This window comes from Salvelinus sp. IW2-2015, unplaced genomic scaffold, assembly GCF_002910315.2.
Source record: "Salvelinus sp. IW2-2015 unplaced genomic scaffold, ASM291031v2 Un_scaffold2619, whole genome shotgun sequence".
Taxonomy (NCBI): domain Eukaryota; kingdom Metazoa; phylum Chordata; class Actinopteri; order Salmoniformes; family Salmonidae; genus Salvelinus; species Salvelinus sp. IW2-2015.
In genome coordinates, this window is record NW_019943927.1 from 60819 (window position 1) to 84589 (window position 23771).

General features: G+C 41.9%; 1 pseudogene; it reads left to right on the top strand.

Annotated features, from left to right (window-relative positions):
* Positions 1–1707: 1707 nt before the first annotated feature.
* The window catches only part of LOC112074404 (transmembrane protein 235-like), a 30594-nt pseudogene continuing 8530 nt past the window's right edge, over positions 1708–23771 (top strand).

Below are 23771 nucleotides of genomic sequence, written 5' to 3' on the forward strand. Positions count from 1 at the left end.
TTTACTGTGGATATAGATACTTTTGTACCTGTTTCCTCCAGCATCTTCACAAGGTCCTTTGCTGTGTTCTGGGATTATTTGCACTTTTCGCACCAAAGTACGTTCATCTCTAGGAGACGAAACGCCTCTCCTTCCTGAGCGTATCATGGCTGCGTGGTCCCATGGTGTTTATACTTGCTTACTATTGTTTGTACAGATGAACGTGGTACCTTCAGGCGTTTGGAATTGCTCCCAAGGAAGAACCAGACTTGTGGAGGTCTACAATTTTATTTCTGAGGTCTAGGCTGATTCTAAATTTTCCCATGATGTCAAGCAAAGAGGCACTGAGTTTGAAGGTAGACTTGAAATACATCCACAGGTACACCTCCAATGGATCAAATTATGTCAATTAGCCTATCAGAAGCTTCTAAAGCCATGGCATCATTTTCTGGAATTTTCCAAGCTGTTTAAAGGCACAGTCAACTTAATGTATGTAAACTTCTGACCCACTGGAATGTGTGTACCGTGAATTATAAGTGAAATAATCTGTCTGTAAACAATGTTGGAAAAATTACTTGTGTCATGCACAAAAATAGATGTCCTAACCGACTTGCCAAAACATAGTTTGTTAACAAGTAATTTGTGGAGTTGTTGAAAAACGAATTCAATGACCCAACCTAAGTGTACGTAAACTTCCGACTTCAACTGTATGATAAAGCCTTTTTACATCAGCAGATGTCACAAAGTACTTATACAGAAACCCAGCCTAAAACCCCACATCTGGGTGGGAGCCTGACTAGGAAACTTGTTGTCAGCTCCCAATCTAGTGCATAGGCTTTTGTTCAGGGGCTACAGCCTTGACATGGACAAGAGCCTCAGGCAACCCAGGGATCACTCCGTGTCAATTGGGGACATGAGGACATGAGAGGGTGCTGAATACAATTTAACCATACAATACTTGTGGACCCAGCTCGTTATAGAAGTAGCCTACTACTAATACAACTCCTCCATTCCAGGTAACCTGACTGATTTATTGACTGGCCATTCTAAGAAATTGTCACAATAATATTAAAAGTTCCGATATGGAGCTTGCATCCATTAAGTGTTTGGTGTAATGGATCAGCTGTGCAAAATAGGCTCACTACTGAAATACAACATATATTAGCAGTGCCACTGCTCATCAAAAACGTTATAGAGAATTGAGTAGGACTGGGCTGCAGCGTGATAGCCAGTGCTACAAGTACCCTCTCGGTTCGGTGTAAGCCATTGCTTAAATTGAGTACATATTAAGCTAATAGTTGACTATATTTCATTTGAGCAAGTATTTATCAATGCTGCTCCTTCCTTTATTCTATTGGGTTTCCCATTGACAGTCCCGCCCTCTGATTGACAGCTCTCAGACGAGAACCTTCTGTTCAACCTGCCTGAAAAAGAGAAATAAGTGCGTTTTGAGTCCTCATCATCTGGACAGAACGTTTCCATTTTGAGTTTGAAGCTTGAAAAGTTTCTCGAAGAGAAATATTCTCTATTGTGATTTATCTAATATTGCTACCGGCTATTTTAATTTAATGTATTTCCTGGTGTCCTGCTCATTTTACTTATAGGGCCTAATGTTTAGTCTCACTACTCCTACGAACTAGCGTAGGTGTACTTACCCAGGAGTGAGGAGTGGGTTACATAAGCACCGGACCCTCTCAGTAGTGTCTAATAATACATCGGTCGGCTACTCTCTCTCCCGTTATTTACTATTTCAAAGCGCAGTTGCGTTTTATTATTCGTTCCATTATTTTTGACAATATCMAAACAGAACCCTCTTGACTAGATGTTGCCGAGGATAATTTAACAAGTCAGCACTAGATGGCGGGAGAAGAATAAAGACCATGTTGGAGAGCTTTGCGTATTTATCCATCTCGGGTGCCCGGTCCAGAACGTTGTGTGAAACGGATTTCTTTGTGATCATGGCGTTCATTTGAATTGCTCACGGATTTGTTGTTAACAAAGTTTAATTGACAATGAAGTACGGAATGGTTGTTATCACGGCTGGCTTTTCAGGTTTACTCAGCTTCAGCTTTCTTGCAGTGGCAATTGGCAGCGACTATTGGTACATCATCGATGTGAACAAGGCGAACCAGTCGGACTTGGAGGACCTGAGTTCGCATTCCGGTCTCTGGAGGATCCGTGAAGGTATGTCCACGTAATTAACCATTTTTTAAGCACCCTAAATCAAATGCCATAGCCTAGCACACTTTGATATAGCGGTTCAATATTGCGCTGTGTTTTCTAGTAGCTTGTCATATAACTTGAACTACATATGCCTAATTTAAACAACGGAGTCTACCTGTTTCACCACCCATGTCAGCCCGCTTCCACGACCCACTGGCCATAGACGTCCGTTCAAGGTCTAATTTTAATGTATATTTGGTTGAGTTGTCAACTAACGTGAATTCAACGTGACATCAACCAAAAATGTCCTTTAGGTTAAAAGTTGGATGAAAAAAATAAGAAATTCCCATAAATTAATTACTTTTTGCAAATCCAATCACTTGTCAATGTTGATTCAACCTCGTCACATTTTTGCTTTCCTTACTTTATTTTAGATTACATTTATTTAAATTCAGCTACAAAAACAGAATCGAGTTTCACCTTCAAAATGCTACCCCTTTCAGAATGGWCCCAATGCTGGTCCATAGCCATCTCTGTTGTAGAYTMATTTGCATACACWGGACATTGCAATAAACAGGTGCACTTTAGAAGCGTTCTTTCCACATCTGTTTTATTGTACTCCCGCTCATTTACATTTTGCATATACATTATGATTATTGTTATTACTATTATTATTAATACTATTATTATGATTGTTAATAATATTATAATTTGTATTGTTGTTATTATTATACGTGTTATAACTATTAATATTTTTGTTATTACTATTATTATTAATAATAGTGTTATTATTATTATTATTAATATCAATAATATTAATATTATTATTATTATTCACATAGCTCACCTGTATCTTTCTGGCTGTTTTTTCAACTGCATCTCTGTCAGCCTAGAGCATATTTCCCGTTGCAGACAGTGTGTGCGTCCCAAATCACACCCTATTCCCTATTCYCATAGMGCTCCGGTCAAAAGTAGTGCAMTACATAGGAAATAAGATGCTATTTGGGACGCAGMCATAGGGGAGTGACACATTACTTAGGGAGCGCCTGCAGTGTCTGTTAGTGTATCAAKTCAGGTGCTACACCACAATACTGCAGTACAGTGTGTCAACACTATCAATCACTGCTATAGATTTGTTGATTCATGGCCTGTAAAGAGTTCTGTCTGAGAGTCAGCGGTGAAGCAGCTGTCGATGTTAGGCACACACTTASTAACCGGATATTAGCAACCATATAGGTCTTATACAGCCATAGGTGTGTTGTGTCATAGCCTACCTTTTGACTGGTATTTTAACATTGTGATGTATGTCTACATCTAGATGTGTATAAGAGACAGGTCTTATACAGCCATAGGTGTGTTGTGTCATAGCCTACCTTTTGACTGGTATTTTAACATTGTGATGTATGTCTACCAGTCTGAGCGGTCCAATTAATATGCAATATCTGCCATTTAGCAGAAGCTTTTATCCAAAGCGACGTAGTCATGCAATCATGCCATTTTACGTATCGTCTACCAGTCTGAAAGGTCAGCACATATCTTCTGTTTGCTCTTTTTACAGGGAAAAATGCCACCTCTTGGCCAATCCAGTCCTTCTTTGTGGATACCTCCAACAAAACTGACATAGAGAAGCACCTTATCAGTGAGTATGTGGCCTCTGCTATGTGGCCTCSGACGCCKTCTACATGAAGACTATATTTGGGTCCCAAATGGCACCCTATTCCCTACATAGTGCATAACGTTTAACCAGAGTCCTATGAGCCCTGGTAAAAAGTAGCAGCAGTGGAAAAATTAACCAATTGTTGTACTTGAGTAAACGTAAAGATACCTTAATGGAAAATAACTTCAAGGTAATTAATTAAAGATACATTTAAAAAATAATCTTCTTTTAAGCAAACCAGGCGGCACCATTTTCTTGTTATTTTTTATTTGCAGATAGCCAGAGGCACACACTCACACACCAACACTCACACACCAACACTCACCCACACCAACACTCACACACCAACACTCACACACCAACACTCACACACCAACACTCACACACCAACACTCCACACACCAACACTCACACACCAACACTCACACACCAACACACCAACACTCACACACAACACTCACAACACCAACACTCACACACCAACACACCAACACTCACACACCAACACTCAGACATCATTTACAAATGAAGCATGTGTTTTAGTGAGTCTGTCAGATCAGAGGCAGTAGAGATGACTCTTGATAAGTGGTGTGAATTTGACCATTTTGCTGTCCTGCTAAGTATTCAAAATGTAACGAGTACTTTTGATTGTCTGGGAAAATGTACGGAGTAAAAAATACATGATTTCCTTTAGGAATGTAGTGAGTAAAAGTAGTCAAAAATATAATAGTAAAGTACAGATACCCCCAAAAACTACTTAAGTAGTAATTAAAGTATTTTTACTTCAGTTCTTTACACCATTTAGGGCAGAGCTGTAGTTATTCTAGCTCTGTCACACCCACACACAACACACAGGTTGTTGAGTCTGTACGATGGGCTCAATGTTTACAAAGTGCATCATTGCACTCCACTTTGACAATAGAATATAGACCCCATAAAATGATAAGGTTCATTACTAAACATGTACAGTTGAAGTTGGAAGTTTACATGCACCTTAGCCAAATACATTTAAACTCAGTTTTTCACAATTCCTGACATTTAATCCTAGTAAATATTTTACATGCACTCAATTAGTATTTGATAGCATTGCCTTTAAATTGTTTAACTTGGGTCAAACGTTTCGGGTAGCATCCACAAGCTTCCCACAATAAGTTGGGTGAATTTTGGCCCATTCCTCCTGACAGAGCTGGTGTAACTGAATCAGGTTTGTAGGCCTCCTTGTTCGCACATGCTTTTTCAATTCTGCCAACAAATGGTCTATGGAATTGAGGTCAGGACTTTATGATGGCCACTCCAATACCTTGAGTTTGTTGTCCTTAAGCCATTTTGCCACAACTTTGGAAGTATGCTTGGGGTCATTGTCCATTTGGAAGACCCATTTGCGACCAAGCTTTAACTTCCTGACTGATTTCTTGAGATGTTGCTTCAATATATCCACATAATTTTACCTCCTCATGATGCAATCTATTTTGTGAAGTGCACCAGTCCCTCCTGCAGCAAAGCACCCCCACAACATGATGCTGCCACCCCCGTGCTTCACGGTTGGGATGTGTTCTTCGGCTTGCAAGCACCCCCCTTTTTCCTCAAACATAACATGGTAATTATGGCCAAACAGTTCTATCTTTGTTTCATCAGACCAGAGGATATTCTCCGAAAGTATGATCTTTGTCCCCATGTGCAGTTGTAAACCGTAGTCTGGCTTTTTATGGTGGTTTTGGAGCAGTGGCTTCTTCTTTGCTGAGCGGCCTTTCAGGTTATGTCGATATTAGGACTCGTTTTACTGTGGATATAGATACTTTTGACCTGTTTCCCTCCGCATCTTCACAAGGTCCTTTGCTGTTGTTCTGGGATTGATTTGTACTTTTCACACCAAAGTACATTCATCTCTAGGAGACAGAACGCGCTTCCTTCCTGAGCGGTATCACGGGCTGGGTGGTTCCATGGTGTTTATACTTGCGTACTATTGTTTGTACAGATGAACGTGGTACCTTCAGGCATTTGGAAATTGCTCCTAAGGATGATCCAGACTCGTGAAGGTCTACAATTTTGTTTCTGGGTCTTGGCTGATATCTTTTGATTTTCCCATGATGTCAAGTAAAAAGCCACTGAGTTTGAAGATAGGCCTTGAAATACATCCACAGGTACACCTCCAGTTGACTCAAATTATGTCATTTAGCCTATCAGAAGCTTCTAAAGCCATGGCATAATTTTCTGGAATTTTCCAAGCTGTTTAAAGGCACAGTCAACTTAGTGTATGTAAACTGAAATTGTGATACAGTGAAATATAAGTGAAATAATCTGTCTGTAAACAATTGTTTGAAAAATTACTTGTGTCATGCACAAAGTAGATGTCCTAACCGACTTGCCAAAACTATAGTTCGTTAACAAGAAATTTGTGGAGTGGTTGAAAAACAAGTTTTAATGACTCCAACTTAAGTGTATGTAAACTTCCTACTTCAACCGTAGTTGGGCTTTTGATGGCCTATTGTGTATACTTGACTTAATTAAGGACAAGTAGCATTTCAGGACGACGGTGGTAAAACAGACCAAGCTGACAAATAAAGGGTTTCTTTTTTTTGTGATCTTTTGGAAATACAATGTATTCGGAAAGTATTCAGACCCCTTAACTTTTTCCACATTTTGTTACGTTGCAGCCTTATTCTAAAATGTATTCAATTGTTTTTTCCCTCATCAATCTGCACACAGTACTCCATAAAGATGAAGAAWWWWWWWTRTTTTTTTTCAAATGCATAAAAATAAATAAAATGGAATATCACATTTACAGAAGTATTTAGACCCTTTTCTCAGTACTTTGTTGAAGCACCTTTGGCAGCAATTACAGCCTCAAGTCTTCTTGGGTATGACGCTACAAGCTTGGCACACCTGTATTTGTGGAGTTTCTCCCATTCTTATCTGCAGATCCTCAAGCTCTGTCAGGATGGATGGGGAGCGTTGCTGCACGGCTATTTTCTGGTCTCTCTAGAGATGTTCGATAGGGTTCAAGTCCGGGATCTGGCCGGGCCACTCAATGACATTCCGAGACTTGTCCCGAAGCCACTCCTGGGTTGTCTTGGCTGTGTGCTTAGGGTCGTTGTCCTGTTGGAAGGTGAACCTTCATCCCAGTTTGAGGTCCTGAGCACTCTGAAGCAGGTTTTCATCAAGGATCTCTCTGTACTTTGTGCCGTTCATCTTTCCCTCGATCCTGACTACTCTCCCAGTCCCTGCCGCTGAAAAACATCCATGGTGCTACCACCACCATGCTTCACTGTAGGGATGGTGCCAGGTTTCCTCCAGACATGACTATTGGTATTCAGGTCAAAGGGTTCAATCATGGTTTCATCAGACCAGAGAATCTTGTATGCCTTTTGGCAAACTCCAAGCAGGCTGGCATGTGCCTTTTACTGAGGAGTGGCTTCCGTCTGGCCACTCTACCATAAAGGCCTGATTGGTGGAGTGCTGCAGAGATGGTTGTCCTTCTGGAATGTTCTCCCATCTCCACAGAGCAACTCTGGAGTTTTGTCAGAGCGACCATCGGGTTCTTGGCCACCTCCTTGACCAAGGCCCCACTCCACCGATTGCTCAGTTTGGCCGGGTTGCCAGCTCTAGGAAGAGTCTTGGTGGTTCCAAACATCTTCCATTTAAGAATGATGGAGGCCACTGTGTTCTTGTGGACCTTCAATGCTGTCTCGGAGCTCTGCAGACAATTCCTTCGACCGCATGGCTTGGTTTTTGCTCTGACATGGACTGTCAACTGTGGGACCTTATATAGACAGGTGTTTGCCTTTTCAAATCATCTCCAATCAATTTAATTTATCACAGGTGGACTCCAATCAAGTTGTGGAAACATCTCAAGGATGATCAATGGAAACAGAATGCAGCTGAGCTCAATTTTGAGTCTCATAGCAAAGGGTCTGAATACTTACGTAAATAATACATTTGCAAACATTTCTGAAAACCTGTTTTCTCTTTGTCATTATGGGGATTTGTGTGTAGATTGATGATGGGAAACAAATCATTTAATCCATTTTAGAATAAAACTGTAACGTAACAAAATGTTGAAAAAGTCAAGGGTCTGAATGCCCCCCACACACACCCACAAGCACACAGTGATGTTTTRTAGGCATAAGCGACATAAGTGGCCACTAAGGAGCCCACAACCTGATTTAGTATGTCAGCCTGGGTCTCAACGTAATGTTGAGAGTTAGAATAGTATAATACAATTTTGAAGTTTGTTAGTGCATCTMCAGTTTTCCTCTTGTTATGTCAATCACTGACAGTCACTTAATTAGCCCATGTGAGATAACATTTCTCTACGCAAAATGTGTAGAATTGCAAGACATTAGCTTCAAAGCTGCAAATCATTCTCTCGGCCACCAAGAGGGGGGGCAATGACCTTTTTTTGCCGTGAGGTGGGGGGGCCCCCCAACCAAATATCGCTTATGGTCCCCGAAACGCTAGACACAGACCTGCTTGCACACACACACACACACACACACAACACCACACACACACAACACACACACACACACACACACACACACACACACACACACACACACACACACACACACACACACACACACACACCACACACCACACACACACACACACACCATGCGGAAATGTTTTTTTGTGAGAGGACAATGTACAGTGATATGTTTTTTCTCAAGCTCACAGTAACCCTGCTTTGCATTCTGGGTCTCCCTGCAGACTCCCACAAGGTCATAGTCACCCTGCTGCCTCTCAGTCTGTTGCTGGTGGTGTTGGGAGGATCTGTGGTCTGGTCAGCTCTCTGGCCAGGAATCCCAGCCTGCTGGCCGGCTCTGCATCCTACTTCCTCTTCTGCAGTAAGTGACTTTCTGGAGCATTCCCCTGGTGTTCAGGCCTGGTTTTGTGTTCATTAGACACTAATTGGAAGAGAACGGACTGAAATGGGGACTACATGGACTTGTCCAATGAGAAACACTCTTATTATTTTTTTTATAGATTTTGTTTTATTCTGTTGTGTGCCCTAATGAACACAACCCTGGTTTTCAGAAAGGGTTAAAATAGTATTTGTGTTTGCTTGAGCTTTCCCAGCACAATGGAAACAATAGAATAGTCCAAAAGTGCCAACTCTGCCCTGGCCACTCAAGGTGAACCTTTTGAAAGAAAACAACATGAACCCATGTTTTTCATGGTGTTCTGGAGCTTGTGGCAGTGAAATGGTTATTTTATATTGATTCTATGTTGTACTGATGTGAATGTCTTGTTCAATTGCTTTAGGCTGAAATTGTACGGTGCACGATACTGAAAGGTTAAAGACCAGTGGGCMTTTTCTAGCTGYYAGTGTGTGTGGGAGGATTTGAGTACAAACATTCTCATACTGTTGTCTTTATTCAATTGAAGGTCGCTTTCAGCTTTCAAATAAACTCAGTTTTCACTCTGAAACAGGCTTAAATAACCTCATTCAAGGATATTTAGAGATGACAGCAAATATGTCTTGAAAGGTTGAGATATTGCACTGAATCCTTTCAGTCGGGGTGGGTTTAATGCAGGAGTTTCCCGGGGCTGAAGCCCCTGAGCCCAAGCCCGTAGATCCACAGGAGTTTCAAATACACCAGAGAGCATCATTTAGCCACAGAAGATGAATAGTTCCCCCCCCCCACCCCAAAAACAACTGTGGATTAAAGAGCGACTGCCTTTTAAAAGGCAACTAATCCTTTTGAGGCATCAATATGAGTMAGAAACAGTTATTCTAGTGTCATAGTTGACTTCAAAGTGTAAATARAATAATTTTGGTCGTAAAGTCAGTTTTGTCTACAACAGTGTGTAACATCTGTGCATCACACTGGGTAAATGAAGGTTGGGTTTTGATTTGACAATGTCCTTTTGCCCACTAACATGGGGTGAATAGCTGTGATGATTGCTCTCTATCCAATAGCATTGACAGTGAGACAGTCCTGCCCAGAAGCTCCGACTTTTTACATAAGACAACACGTTGTGCATTTTATTACTTGAGACATACTGCACCAAATACCTTAGTTAGATGTAAAATTGTGCAACTACAACATCCTTGGCCAAAACGTCAACATCTATTACAGATTTCTTGAGTTATTTTAGATTCATTCTTGGGACTTTGAGGAAGGGAAATAGGCTTCCATGTTTACAGTGTCTCATGGGGGACAAACATCAATAACCAAATGTGAAATCGGTCAGGAAACTGAAATCKTGTTGATCAAATGAGCAACCTAAAAAACATGTACCAATCAATGTGTTCAGTGGCTCTTTAAGTTTTATCACAAACACATACAGGTAACTGCTAAAATAAAGGAAACACCAACATAAAGTGTCTAAATAGGGTGTCGGGCCACCACATGCTCCCAAAAGAGCTTCAATGCGCCATGGCACAGATTCTACAAGTGGACCTAAACCAGCACCCAGGGGCACTACAGCAAGGAACTGGACCCCTAACCTGCCCCAGGGGCACTACAGCATGGAACTGGACCCCTAACCTGCCCAGGGGCACTGCAGCAAGTAACTGAACCCCTAACCTGCCCCAGGGCACTGCAGCAAGACACTGAACCCCTAACCTGCCTCAGGGGCACTACAGCAAGGAACTGAACCCCTAACTGCCCCAGGGGCACTGCAGCAGACACTGAACCCCTAACCTGCCCCAGGGGCACTGCAGCAGACACTGAACCCCTAACCTGCCCCAGGGGCACTGCAGCAAGGAACTGAACCCCTAACCTGCCCCAGGGACACTACAGCAAGAACTGAACCCCTAACCTGCCCCAGGGGCACTACAGCAAGGTACTGAACCCCTAACCTGCCCAGGGGCACTACAGCAAGGAACTGAACCCCTAACCTGCCCAGGGGCACTACAGAAAGGACTGAACCCCTAACCTGCCCCAGGGACACTGCAGCAAGACACTGAACCCTAACGCCCCAGGGGCACTACAGCAAGGTACTGAACCCCTAACCTGCCCCAGGGGCACTACAGCAAGGAACTGAACCCCTAACCTGCCCCAGGGGCACTGCAGCAAGGAACTGAACCCTAACCTGCCCCAGCGGCTCTGCAGCAAGACACTGAACCCCTAACCTGCCCCGGGGCACTGCAGCAAGACACTGAACCCATAACCTGCCCAGGGGCATTGCAGCAAGACACTGAATCCATAACCTGCCCCAGGGGCACTGCAGCAAGACACTGAACCCTAACCTGCCCCAGGGGCACTGCAGCAAGACACTGAACCCATAACCTGCCCCAGCGGCACTGCAGCAGACACCTGAACCCATAACCTGCCCCAGGGGCACTACAGCAAGACACTGAACCCATAACCTGCCCAGGGGCACTGCAGCAAGACACTGAACCCATAACCTGCCCCAGGGGCACTGCAGCAAGACACTGAACCCATAACCTGCCCCAGGGGCACTGCAGCAAGGAACTGAACCCCTAACCTGCCCCAGCGGCACTGCAGCAAGACACTGAACCCTAACCTGCCCCAGGGGCACTACAGCAAGGAACTGAACCCCTAACCTGCTCCAGGGCACTGCAGCAAGAACTGAACCCCTAACCTGCCCCAGCGGCACTGCAGCAAGGAACTGAACCCCTAACCTGCCCAGCGGCACTGCAGCAAGACACTGAACCCCTAACCTGCCCCAGGGGCACTACAGCAAGGAACTGAACCCCTAACCTGCTCCAGGGGCACTGCAGCAAGGAACTGAACCCCTAACCTGCCCCAGCGGCACTGCAGCAAGACACTGAACCCCTAACCTGCCCCAGCGGCACTGCAGCAAGACACTGAACCTAACCTGCCCCAGCGGCACTGCTCTGCAGCTGACCCTTTGCTGCTTCCAGCTTCTAGGACAGGGCTGCTCAACTCCGGTCCCGGAGGTCCAAAACACTTCTGTTTCTTGTTTCTACCTGGTAGTTATTAATTGCAATCACCTGGTTTCCCAGGTCTGAACCAGTACCTGATTAACAGGAGAGGATGAAAAACAGGAGTATTTTGTCCCTCCAGGACCAACACTGCTCTAGGGAATAAAACAGCCTTGAACAGCCCTGCTCTAGGGGAATCAAACAGCCTTGAACAGCCCTGCTCTAGGGGAATCAAACAGCCTTGAACAGCCCTGCTCTAGGGGAATACACAGCCTTGAACAGCCCTGCTCTAGGGGAATCAAACAGCCCTGAACAGCCCTGCTCTAGGGGAATAAAACAGCCTTGAACAGCTCTGCTCTAGGGGAATCAAACAGCCTTGAAGCCCTGCTCTAGGGGAATAAAACAGCCTTGGAACAGCCCTGCTCTAGGGGAATAAAACAGCCTTGAACAGCCCTGCTCTAGTCACCAATAACACCTTTTCTGGAAATATAGATGCCTTTGCTGGGAAGGCATGAGTTCCTGTCTAGCCCCTGAAAAAGTGTCTAGGTTCGCAATCTCACACAAAGAAGACATCTTTCATTCATCATTTTTTTTTCTTGCAGCAGCAGAATAAACATGGCATTATGAGAGTGTCAGGTCTCGTTATGTCTAACTCTTACATTTGTATCCCTCCAAAAAAACAGCTCGTGGTCTACCTAATGGAGATAGGAACACCTTACGTGTTGCCCACTTGACAAGTAAAAAGCTTTCCTTGTGAATAGCTTCTGATGACAGCACTCAGCACCTCCAGACAGAATAAAACATGAGATCTAATCCAGCTGAGACTGAGTGAAGTGCTGTGATGAATAAGCAAAATATACACACATTTCAAATCGGACCCACAGTGAAATAAAATAAAAGCATGAATATTTCTGCAACACTTTCTGTGAGGCACACATGCTGTATATAAAGCATTATAAGTAGGCCAGTATATTATTTAGTTTATACTTCTTTACCTTGAAAATATTCATTTTTTGTTGAAAGAAGGAGCCATGTTATTTATGTTCCTTATCCCAATGCAGGTTTGATTCATCTTCAGCCAAGAATGCACATAAAGATACTTTTATGGCATTTCTATATTATTATAGTAGTAGTTTTATTACATTACATGTAACTTACCTATAGAGTACTTGACTTTGTAACTACTCCTCMAATACCAGTTCTACCTACTTGGGTGATGCCCCGGCAGCTGTTGGCCCAGAAAGCCCACCACTACTTGGCTATTTTGGCATGATTGAACCAGAATATCAGAGTCTTCTGGGCTGTTTTGACCTGATTGAACCAGAATATCAGAGTCTTCTGGGCTGTTTTGACCTGATTGAACCAGGATATTAGAGTCTACTTGGTGGCTTTCCACACAGTTGATAAGCAACCTTGTTTTTATATCTGCTTTTCCGATATTTGTCTTCCCTGTGCTATTACTTAGTCTGGGCCTGTTTGAACTAGGCCGTCAGAGTTCTACTGGGCTATGCTATTACTTAGTCTGGGCCTGTTTGAACTAGGCCTTCAGAGTTCTACTGGGCTGTGCTATTACTTAGTCTGGCCTGTTTGAACTGGCCTTCAGAGTTTACTGGGCTATGCTATTACTTAGTCTGGGCCTGTTTGAACTAGGCCTTCAGAGTTCTACTGGGCTGTGCTATTACTTAGTCTGGGCCTGTTTGAACTAGGCCTTCAGAGTTCTACTGGGCTATGCTATTACTTAGTCTGGGCCTGTTTGAACTAGGCCTAGGTTCTACTGGCTATGCTATTACTTAGTCTGGGCCTGTTTGAACTAGGCCTCCAGTTCTACTGGCTGGTATTACTTAGTCTGGGCCTGTTTGAACTAGGCCTTCAGAGTTCTACTGGGCTATGCTATTACTTAGTCTGGCCTGTTTGAACTAGGCCTTCAGAGTTCTACTGGGCTATGCTATTACTTAGTCTGAGCCTGTTTGAACTAGCCTTCAGAGTTCACTGGCTATGTATTACTTAGTCTGGGCCTGTTTGAACTAGGCCTTCAGAGTTCTACTGGCTGTGCTATTACTTAGTCTGGGCCTGTTTGAACTAGGCGCCAGAGTTCTACTGGGCTATGCTATTACTTAGTCTGGCCTGTTTGAACTAGGCCTTCAGAGTTCTACTGGCTATGCTATTACTTAGTCTGGGCCTGTTTGAACTAGGCCTTCAGATTCTACTGGCTATGCTTTACTTAGTCTGGGCCTGTTTGAACTAGGCCTTCAGAGTTCTACTGGGCTATGCTATTACTTAGTCTGGGCCTGTTTGAACTAGGCCTTCAGAGTTCTACTGGGCTATGCTTATACTTAGTCTGGGCCTGTTTGAACTAGGCCTTCAGAGTTCTACTGGGCTATGACTTACTTAGTCTGGGCCTGTTTGAACTAGGCCTTCAGAGTTCTACTGGGCTATGCTATTACTTGTCTGGGCCTGTTTGAACTAGGCCTTACGAGTGCTACTTATTTTCACTCTGGTCTTCAGGCGCAGGCTGCTTTGAATGAATGTTGTGATGAAAACACAAAGCACTTTATTTCCAGTATTTTTCTCCTAGCCGTCCAATATTACAGACATTACAGAGTCCATCTGTTCTGTCTTTGTACTGGATGTGCACACCTTGTGCTTGAGGACAAAGATAGACTCATCAAACAAAACACACGCACCACACAAACTCACAAATCACAGACACACACACCAACACACACACACACACACCACACAACAACACACACACACACACACACACACACACACACACACACCACACACCACACACACACACCACAACACACAACCACACACACACACCACACACACACACACACACACAAAGGTTGCTGTTCCATGTACTGCTACACGGTTTATTGATACACTGGATTCTCACAGAGACTCAATGTAACATATCTGCTGCTGTACATATCATTATTAATATATATTTTGTGTATATACTCATAGATTATGTTTGGATTAACGATAGTGTTATTTTGTTGTTAACTAGTGTCACGACTTCCACCGAAGGTGGCTCCCCTTCCTGTTCGGGCGGCGCTCGGTGGTCGTCGTCGCCGGTCTACTAGCTGCCACCGATCCCTTTTTCCTTTTCGTTTATGTCTGTCTAATTGTTTTCACCTGTTCCTTGTTGGGGTTTTGGGATGGGTGCTATTTAGGTTTGTTTTGCCCGCTAGTGTTTGTGCGGGCTTATAGTTATTACGTGTGGTGATGTTTCGTGTCTTGCTTTGGGTTTTTCGCTGTCCAGTGTTTGTAACAAGGTTTGGGGTTTGTTTACGCCGAGTGTTTGGCATTCACCCATGTTTGGACGTTTTCGAAGGACATTTAAGCGCTTTCCCGTACATTTCGCTCTCTGCAGTTGACTCCTCATTCATTTCACTCACCCGTCGTTACAACTAGATTAGTCCTAACAATTCTAAATTTAACTAGATTAGTCCTAACATTCTATTTAACTAGATTAGTCCTAACATTCATAATTTACTAGATTAGTCCTAACATTATATAATTAACTAGATTAGTCCTAACATTCATAATTTAACTAGATTAGTCCCAACTTCATAATTTAACTAGATTAGTCCTAACATTCATAATTTAACTAGATTAGTCCTAACATTCATAATTTACTAGATTAGTCCTAACATTCATGAATTTAACTAGATTAGTCCTACACTTCATAATTTAACTAGTTAGTCCTAACATTCATAATTTAACTAGATTAGTCCTAACATTCATAATTTAACTAGATTAGTCCTACAATCATAATTTAACTAGATTAGTCTAACATTCATGATTTAACTAGATTAGTTCCTAAATTTCATAAATTTTTTAACTAGATTAGTCCTACATTCATAATTTAACTAGATTAGTCCTAACATTCATAATTTAACTAGATAGTCCTAACTTCATATTACTAGATTAGTCCTACATTCATGAATTTAACTAGATTAGTCCTAACATTCATAATTTAACTAGATTAGTCCTAACATTCATAATTTAACTAGATTAGTCCTAACAATTCATAATTTAACTAGATTAGTCCTAACATTCATAATTTAACTAGATTAGTCCTAACAATTCATAATTTAACTAGATTAGTCCTAACATTCATATTAACTAGATTAGTCCTAACATTCATAATTTAACTAGATTAGTCCTAACATCATATTTAACTAGATTGTCCTAACAATCATAAGTTTAACTAGATTAGTCCTACATTCATGATTTAACTAGATTAGTCCTAACATTCATAATTTAACTAGATTATATCCTAACATTCATATTTAACTAGATTGTCCTAACATTCATATTTAACTAGATTAGTCCTAACATTCATATTACTAGATTAGTCCTAACTTCATGTTTAACTAGATAGTCCTAACATTCATATTTAACTAGATTAGTCCTAACATTCATGGTTAACTAGATTAGTCCTAACATTCATGGTTTACACATTAGTCCTAACATTCATGGTTTAACTAGATTAGTCCTAACATTAGAAAGGCCTACATTGGTGTCACAAACATGACGATGCTGACTGTTGTCAATCCAAAATCCAATGCATGACACCATACCTTGCCAAGGCATGTTTTTTGTCCTGTTTAATTCATGATATCAACAAGCTAAATTAGAAGGGCTTATTCTATCTACAGGATCCATTTTTGAACTACTGAGATAGTTTGGGCTAGCAGGTTCATAAAAATGCTGCAAGCTAAGACACACATGCTCATGGACAATGCCACACACCCACTCTACAGCAGGGTATGCAGTGCAGGAGCAGCTTCAGTAGCAGGTTCATCCTGCCCAGAAGCTCCACAGAGAGGTTTAGATGTCATCTTACCCACAGCCATGAGGCTTTTCAATGATTAACTGATTTACGATGTCTTCTTATTATAAATGTTGTTGTTGCTTGTTTCCCCAGAGGAGGATAAACAACAACATTTCGTAACTCCTTGAATTGGATTGTATCTTTTATGGCTACTAAGGTGCAGCTTCCTTCATATCTGTTCTTAATGTGTGTTTTTGATCATAGTTTGTCATTGTTATGTATTGATGATGTTGACTGATAAAACAATTTCCCAAGTAGGGGACAATAGGACTGCTCTACTCTCACAACTGAGGGAGTTTGGACTGACAAACTGAGGGAGTTTGGTCTGACAACTGAGGGAGTTTGGGTCTAACAACTGAGGGAGTTTTGTCTGACAACTGAGGGGAGTGTTTGTCTGACAACTGAGGGAGTTTGGTCTAACAACTGAGGGAGTTTTGTCGAACAACTGAGGGATTTGTCTGACAACTGAGGGAGTTTGGTCTGACAACTGAGGGAGAGGGAGTTTGGTCTAACAACTGAGGGAGTTTTGTCTGACAAGTGAGGGAGTTTGGTCTGAACAACTGAGATATAACAACTGAGGGAGTTTGGTCTGACTACTGAGGGAGTTTGGTCTAACAACTGAGGGAGTTTGGTCTAACAACTGAGGGAGTTTGGTCTAACAACTGAGGGAGTTTGGTCTGACTACTGAGGGAGTTTTGTCTGACAACTGAGGTATAACAACTGAGGGAGTTTGGTCTGACAACTGAGGGAGTTTGGTCTGACAACTGAGGGAGTTTGGACAGACAACTCAGGGAGTTTGGTCAGACAACTGACAATGTCCTAATATAGATGCCATGTATGGGCTGGATGGGTCTTCTACGTGGTAGGAGGTATAGCTCTATTCAATCAGATCTACTTTAGCATTAAGACAAATCCCATGGAGCCTTGTTTACAAGTTCAAACACTGGAATGTGAGATGTAATCTACACCTCAGTTAGGATGAGAAAAATCCTCATTATTTGATTGATTTGATTTGAACATTATTTCTATATCGACTACACTTTCTCCTTCTGAACTTTTAATGTGAGTGGAGTGGGTGTGGCTTCAATTATTTCAAGAGCAGCTGATCACCGATTTGACAGCTCCAATGCAGTTCTATCTCCGACACCACTCTATAAGGAACATAGACCATTGACAAATGTCCCCCACCTCACTCTGAGGAACAGTTTCCTTGAGAAGTCTGGCAGGTTCCGTAATTATTGCTGTAGGCTAGCTTGTCCAGAGTTCAGCTGGAGAGCAGCCAGCAGGAGAAAACCAGGAAACACAACATCCATCACATCATTTATGAGATTAGCTGAATGCCACAAACCTAAAGGAATATCATTTAATCCTGGTTCAAGTGGAAAATCATACTTGTGGATGAAGCATGCAAACTAAAAAGGAAGATGTTTACTCTGGGATAGTAATAACTGTTGAAATCCTCCTTATATTGTGATGATCATTTCCTCTAAAGCACCCATTCCAATTACAGCTTTGTAAAATGGAATCTAAATCTTTGTATCTAGGTAACTCTTGGGTCACACCTGGACATTATTACAGGTAGCTAATAGTACGGCGGCTAATAGGACACCCCTGAAAAGCTTTACCAGCCTACCATTAAATGGAGGTAAGGAGCTGCTTAATGGGATGAAAGGAACACTGCATCACCACCACAGTAGCTAATGGCTCTGCCTAAGTAACAGAGTGAAATGTGGTGGTTGGAGCCATCCATTTGGTGTCCTTTCGGGTGGCTCAAACCGCTGGAACGAATCAAGGGGAAGTGGTACTCGCTATGAAAGCAATGTGACATCCGTAACACCTGCACTGGGCCTATTATAAGGCTGTCCATGTGGAGAAGGTGAATGAAGGGTATCCATGCAAAAGGAAATAGATTAAATAGGTTTAATTGAGCTTTCTGAAAATTCCTACATTTGGCTTTAGAGTGGGAAGTAATGACAAGCTAGAGAAAGGCAGGGTCATAATATAATATATCATATAATAATATAATAATATAACAATATATGCCATTTAGCAGATGCTTTTATCCAAAGCGACCTACAGTCATGTGTGGATACATTTTACGTACAGTATGGTAAATGTGTCCCAATTTGAAGCAGGTACTGTATTCCAAGACTATAAAACACAGAGGCTGTTCACTCATAGTGTACCTCTCTACTTCTGTTTCTTCCTCTGAGATTTGGTAGCTGTTTTTATTTTTTATCAATAAAACAATTATAATCCTCTTTGAAACCAGTAACAACATTCCACAGCCGAAATAGAATCTACAGAGGCACTTAATTTGACACATTAGTCTTCATTTGCAGGCATAACGTGTTGTTATTGTCCAYGCAGGAGTCTACCTGCCGGGAAAACTGGTTGCCCATTGTGGATATACATGTGGATTTGTTTTTCAGTGTACATCAATCAACATTTGTTTTCCTGCTTGTGGCCCCGGTGTCCACCACAACAACMTCCCGTCCTCCAGAGGGAGAGGCTGTTCAGTATGAGCACCACGTACTGTAGTCATCTCAGTCCTGTTTACCGTAGTAATAGCCCTACCATCTCCTGATCCCACACCTGTGCTCACATCTGACTTTACTCAAATTCTCATTATGCCAGTCTCCCAACTGACCCTCAAACAGTCTGGCTCAGTGGGAAGCTAGGGTGGATATTAGAACAGAGGACACTGGACATTAGAACTGATCTAGAGCCAGATCTGTTCTAGAGTCAGTTCTAGAGCTAGATCTGTTCTAGAGCCATGTCACGATCGTCTACTGAAGAGAGTGAGGACCAAGGCGCAGCGCGTGAAAAGAACATCTTCTTTTATTCAGAAGAGAGAAAACATGAAACGAACACTATACATAAACTAAACAAACGACCGTGAAGCTATAAACGTTGTGCACACACACACACACAGGCTACAAACGTTCAAACATAGACAATTACCCACAAACACCTAAAGCCTATGGCTACCTTAAATATGGCTCCCAATCAGAGACAACAATAACCAGCTGTCTCTGATTGAGAACCAAATCAGGCAGCCATAGACTTTCCTAAACACCTACACTCAACCATAGACAATCCTAGACACATACACTCAACACAAACCCATACACTAAAACCAACACCCCCTTTACCATAATAAACACCCAAAACACAAACATACCCCATGTCACACCCTGACCTAACTAAAATAATAAAGAAAACAAAGAATACTAAGGCCAGGGCGTGACAAGCCAGATCTGTTTTAGAGTCAGTTCTAGAGCTAGATCTGTTCTCGAGTCAGATCTGTCTCTGTTATAATATCCACACTAGCTTTCCATTTAGTATTCATAGTTCATGAACTATGACGCAATGTATTGGGCATCCATTGTAAGTGTTGTGCTAGTATGGACGTGAGAACATCACCCTCAGGACATGGAGTTGTTGCTTTTCTCAGTCACAAGTTATTATTACCATAGGGCCTGGTCATTGGCTAACATGCCCAAACACATACATTACAAGACATTGTTTCCAATCAATCAGATCTTTGGTCTTGTATGTTTTTTGTGTCTGTCCAGTCTCTCATGGGAGCGTTTGTGACAAACACTTTTGAGGTGTGCTACAAATACTCTTACCCACAATGAAACTGAAACTATGTCTAAAACCCACAAACACTTCTTACCCACAATGAAACAGTGTCTAAAACCCACAAACACTCTTACCCACAATGAAACATGTCTAAAACCCACAAACACTCTTACCCACAATGAAACATGTGTCTAAAACCCACAAACACTCTTACCCACAATGAAACGGTGTCTAAAACCACAAACACTATACCCACAATGAAACGGTGTCTAAAACCCCAAACACTCTTACCCACATTGAAAACGGTATCATAAAACCCACAAACACTCTTACCCACAATGAAACGGTGTCTAAAACCCACAAACACTATTACCCACAATGAAACGGTGTCTAAAACCCACGGACACTATTACCTACAAGGAAATGATGTCTAAAACCCACAAACACTCTTACCCACAATGAAACGGTGTCTAAAACCCACAAACACTCTTACCCACATGAAACGGTGTCTAAAACCACAAAACACTCTTACCCACAATGAAACGGTGTCTAAAACCCACAAACACTATTACCCACAATGAAACGGTGTTTAAAACCCACAAACACTATTACCCACAATGAAACGGTGTCTAAAACCCACAAACACTCTTACCCACAATGAAACGGTGTCTAAAACCCACAAACACTCTTACCCACAATGAAACGGTGTCTAAAACCCACAAACACTCTTACCCACAATGAAACGGTGTCTAAACCCACCAAACACCTTACCCACAATGAAACGGTGTCTAAAACCCACAAACACTATTACCCACAATGAAACGGTGTTTAAAACCCACAAAACACTATACCCACAATGAAACGGGTGTCTAAAAACCCACAAACACTCTTACCCACAATGAAACGGTGTTCTAAAAACCCACGACACTATTACCCACAATGAAACGGTGTCTAAAACCCACAAACACTCTTACCCACAATGAAACGGTGTCTAAAACCCACAAACACTATTACCCACAATGAAACGGTGTCTAAAACCCACGGACACTATTACCCACAATGAAATGATGTCTAAAACCCACAAACACTCTTACCCACAATGAAACGGTGTCTAAAACCCACGGACACTATTACCCACAATGAAACGTGGTCTAAAATCCACAAACACTTCTACCCACAATGAAACGGTGTCTAAAACCCACAAACACTCTACCCACAATGAAATTATGTCTAAAACCCACAAACACTCTACCCACAATGAAACGGTGTTTAAAACCCACAAACACTCTTACCCACAATGAAACGATGTCTAAAACCCACAAACATTATTACCCACAATGAAACAGTGTCTAAAACCCACAAACACTTTACCCACAATGAAACGGTGTTTAAAACCCACAAACACTCTTACCCACAATGAAACGATGTCTAAAACCCACAAACATTATTACCCACAATGAAACAGTGTCTAAAACCCACAAACACTCTTACCACAATGAAACGGTGTCTAAAAGCCACGGACACTATTACCCACAATGAAACGGTGTCTAAAACCCACAAACACTCTACCCACAATGAAACGGTGTCTAAAACCCACAAACACTCTACCCACAATGAAATGATGTCTAAAACCCACAAACACTCTTACCCACATGAACGTGTTTAAACCCACAAACGCTCTTACCCACAATGAAACGTGTCTAAAACCCAACAAGCACCTTACCCACAATGAAACGGTGTCTAAACCCCACAACATTATTACCCACAATGAAACGGTCTAAAACCCACAAACACTATTACCCACAATGAAACGGTGTTTTAAAACCACAAACACTATTACCCACAATGAAACGGTGTCTAAAACCCACCAACACTCTTACCCACAATGAAACGGTGTCTAAAAACCCACGGACACTATTACCCACAATTGAACAGTGTCTAAAACCACAAACACTCTTACCCACAATGAAACGGTGTCTAAAACCCACAAACACTCTTACCCACAATGAAACGATGTCTAAAAACCCACCAAACACTCTTACCCACAATGAAACAGTGTCTAAAACCCACAAACACTCTTACCCACAATGAAACGGTGTCTAAAACCCAAAACACTATTACCCACAATGAAACGGTGTCTAAAACCCACAAACACTCTTACCCACAATGAACGGTATCTAAAACCCACAAACACTCTTACCACAATGAAACGGTGTCAAAACCACAAACACTATTACCCACAATGAAACTGTGTCTAAAACCCACGGACACTATACCCACAAGGAAATGATGTCTAAACCCACAAACACTCTTACCCACAATGAAACGGTGTCTAAAACCACAAACACTCTTACCCACAATGAAACGGTGTCTAAAACCCACAAACACTCTTACCCACAATGAAACGGTGTCTAAAACCCACAAACACTATTACCCACAATGAAACGGTGTTTAAAACCCACAAACACTATTACCCACAATGAAACGGTGTCTAAAACCCACAAACACTCTTACCCACAATGAAACGGTGTCTAAAACCCACGGACACTATTACCCACAATGAAACGGTGTCTAAAACACAAACACTCTTACCCACAATGAAACGGTGTCTAAAACCCACAAACACTATACCCACAATGAAACGGTGTCTAAAACCCACGGACACTATACCCACAATGAAATGATGTCTAAAACCCACAAACACTCTACCCACAATGAAACGGTGTCTAAAACCCACGGACCATATTACCCACAATGAAACGGTGTCTAAAATCCCACAAACACTCTTACCCACAATGAAACGGGTCTAAAACCCACAAACACTCTTACCCACAATGAAAATTAGTCTAAAACCCACAAACACTCTTACCCACAATGAAACGGTTTAAAACCCCACAAACACTCTTTACCCACAATGAAACGATGTCTTAAACCCACCAAAACACTATACCCACAATGAAACAGTGTCTAAAACCCACAAACACTCTTACCCACAATGAAACGGTGTCTAAAAGCACGGACACTACACAATGAAACAGTGTCTAAAACCCACAAACACTCTTACCCACAATGAAACGGTGTCTAAAACCCACAAACACTCTTACCCACAATGAAACGGTGTCTAAAACCCACAAACACTCTTACCCACAATGAAACGGTGTCTAAAACCGATGTACAAAACCCACAAACACTCTTACCCACAAAGAAATTGTATTCAACAGGGAGCACAGAGAGCAATGTCAGCTATGATCTTTCACCTTTATTAGGGTRACACACAGGCTTATGTTTCTGCRTCAGACACTTTTCTTAGAGCCTCAACATTCTATTCCATTCAATTGGGTCTCATTTGTTTGCATCAGTGCATTTACAACCAACACCTTTCATAATCTGAATAGGTCCGCTATGTAGTTTTGTATAAGAGCCGACGGATTTCAGATAGAAATGCATGTTACAGATCTGTCTTTTTAATTGAAAGCAAATCTGATAAACTGTAGATCCGTTCTATGTGTGATATCTATATGCTTTCCCTCAGTTTCTTTTTTTCTTCTTTGTACTTTAAGTTTTGTACATCAGTATGAAACACTCAGTCAGATATGATATGTTTGGCTTTTAAAATATAATTCACAGGTTTAGATGGTGCAATGATTCTCTACACACAATACTTTGCTTGTTGT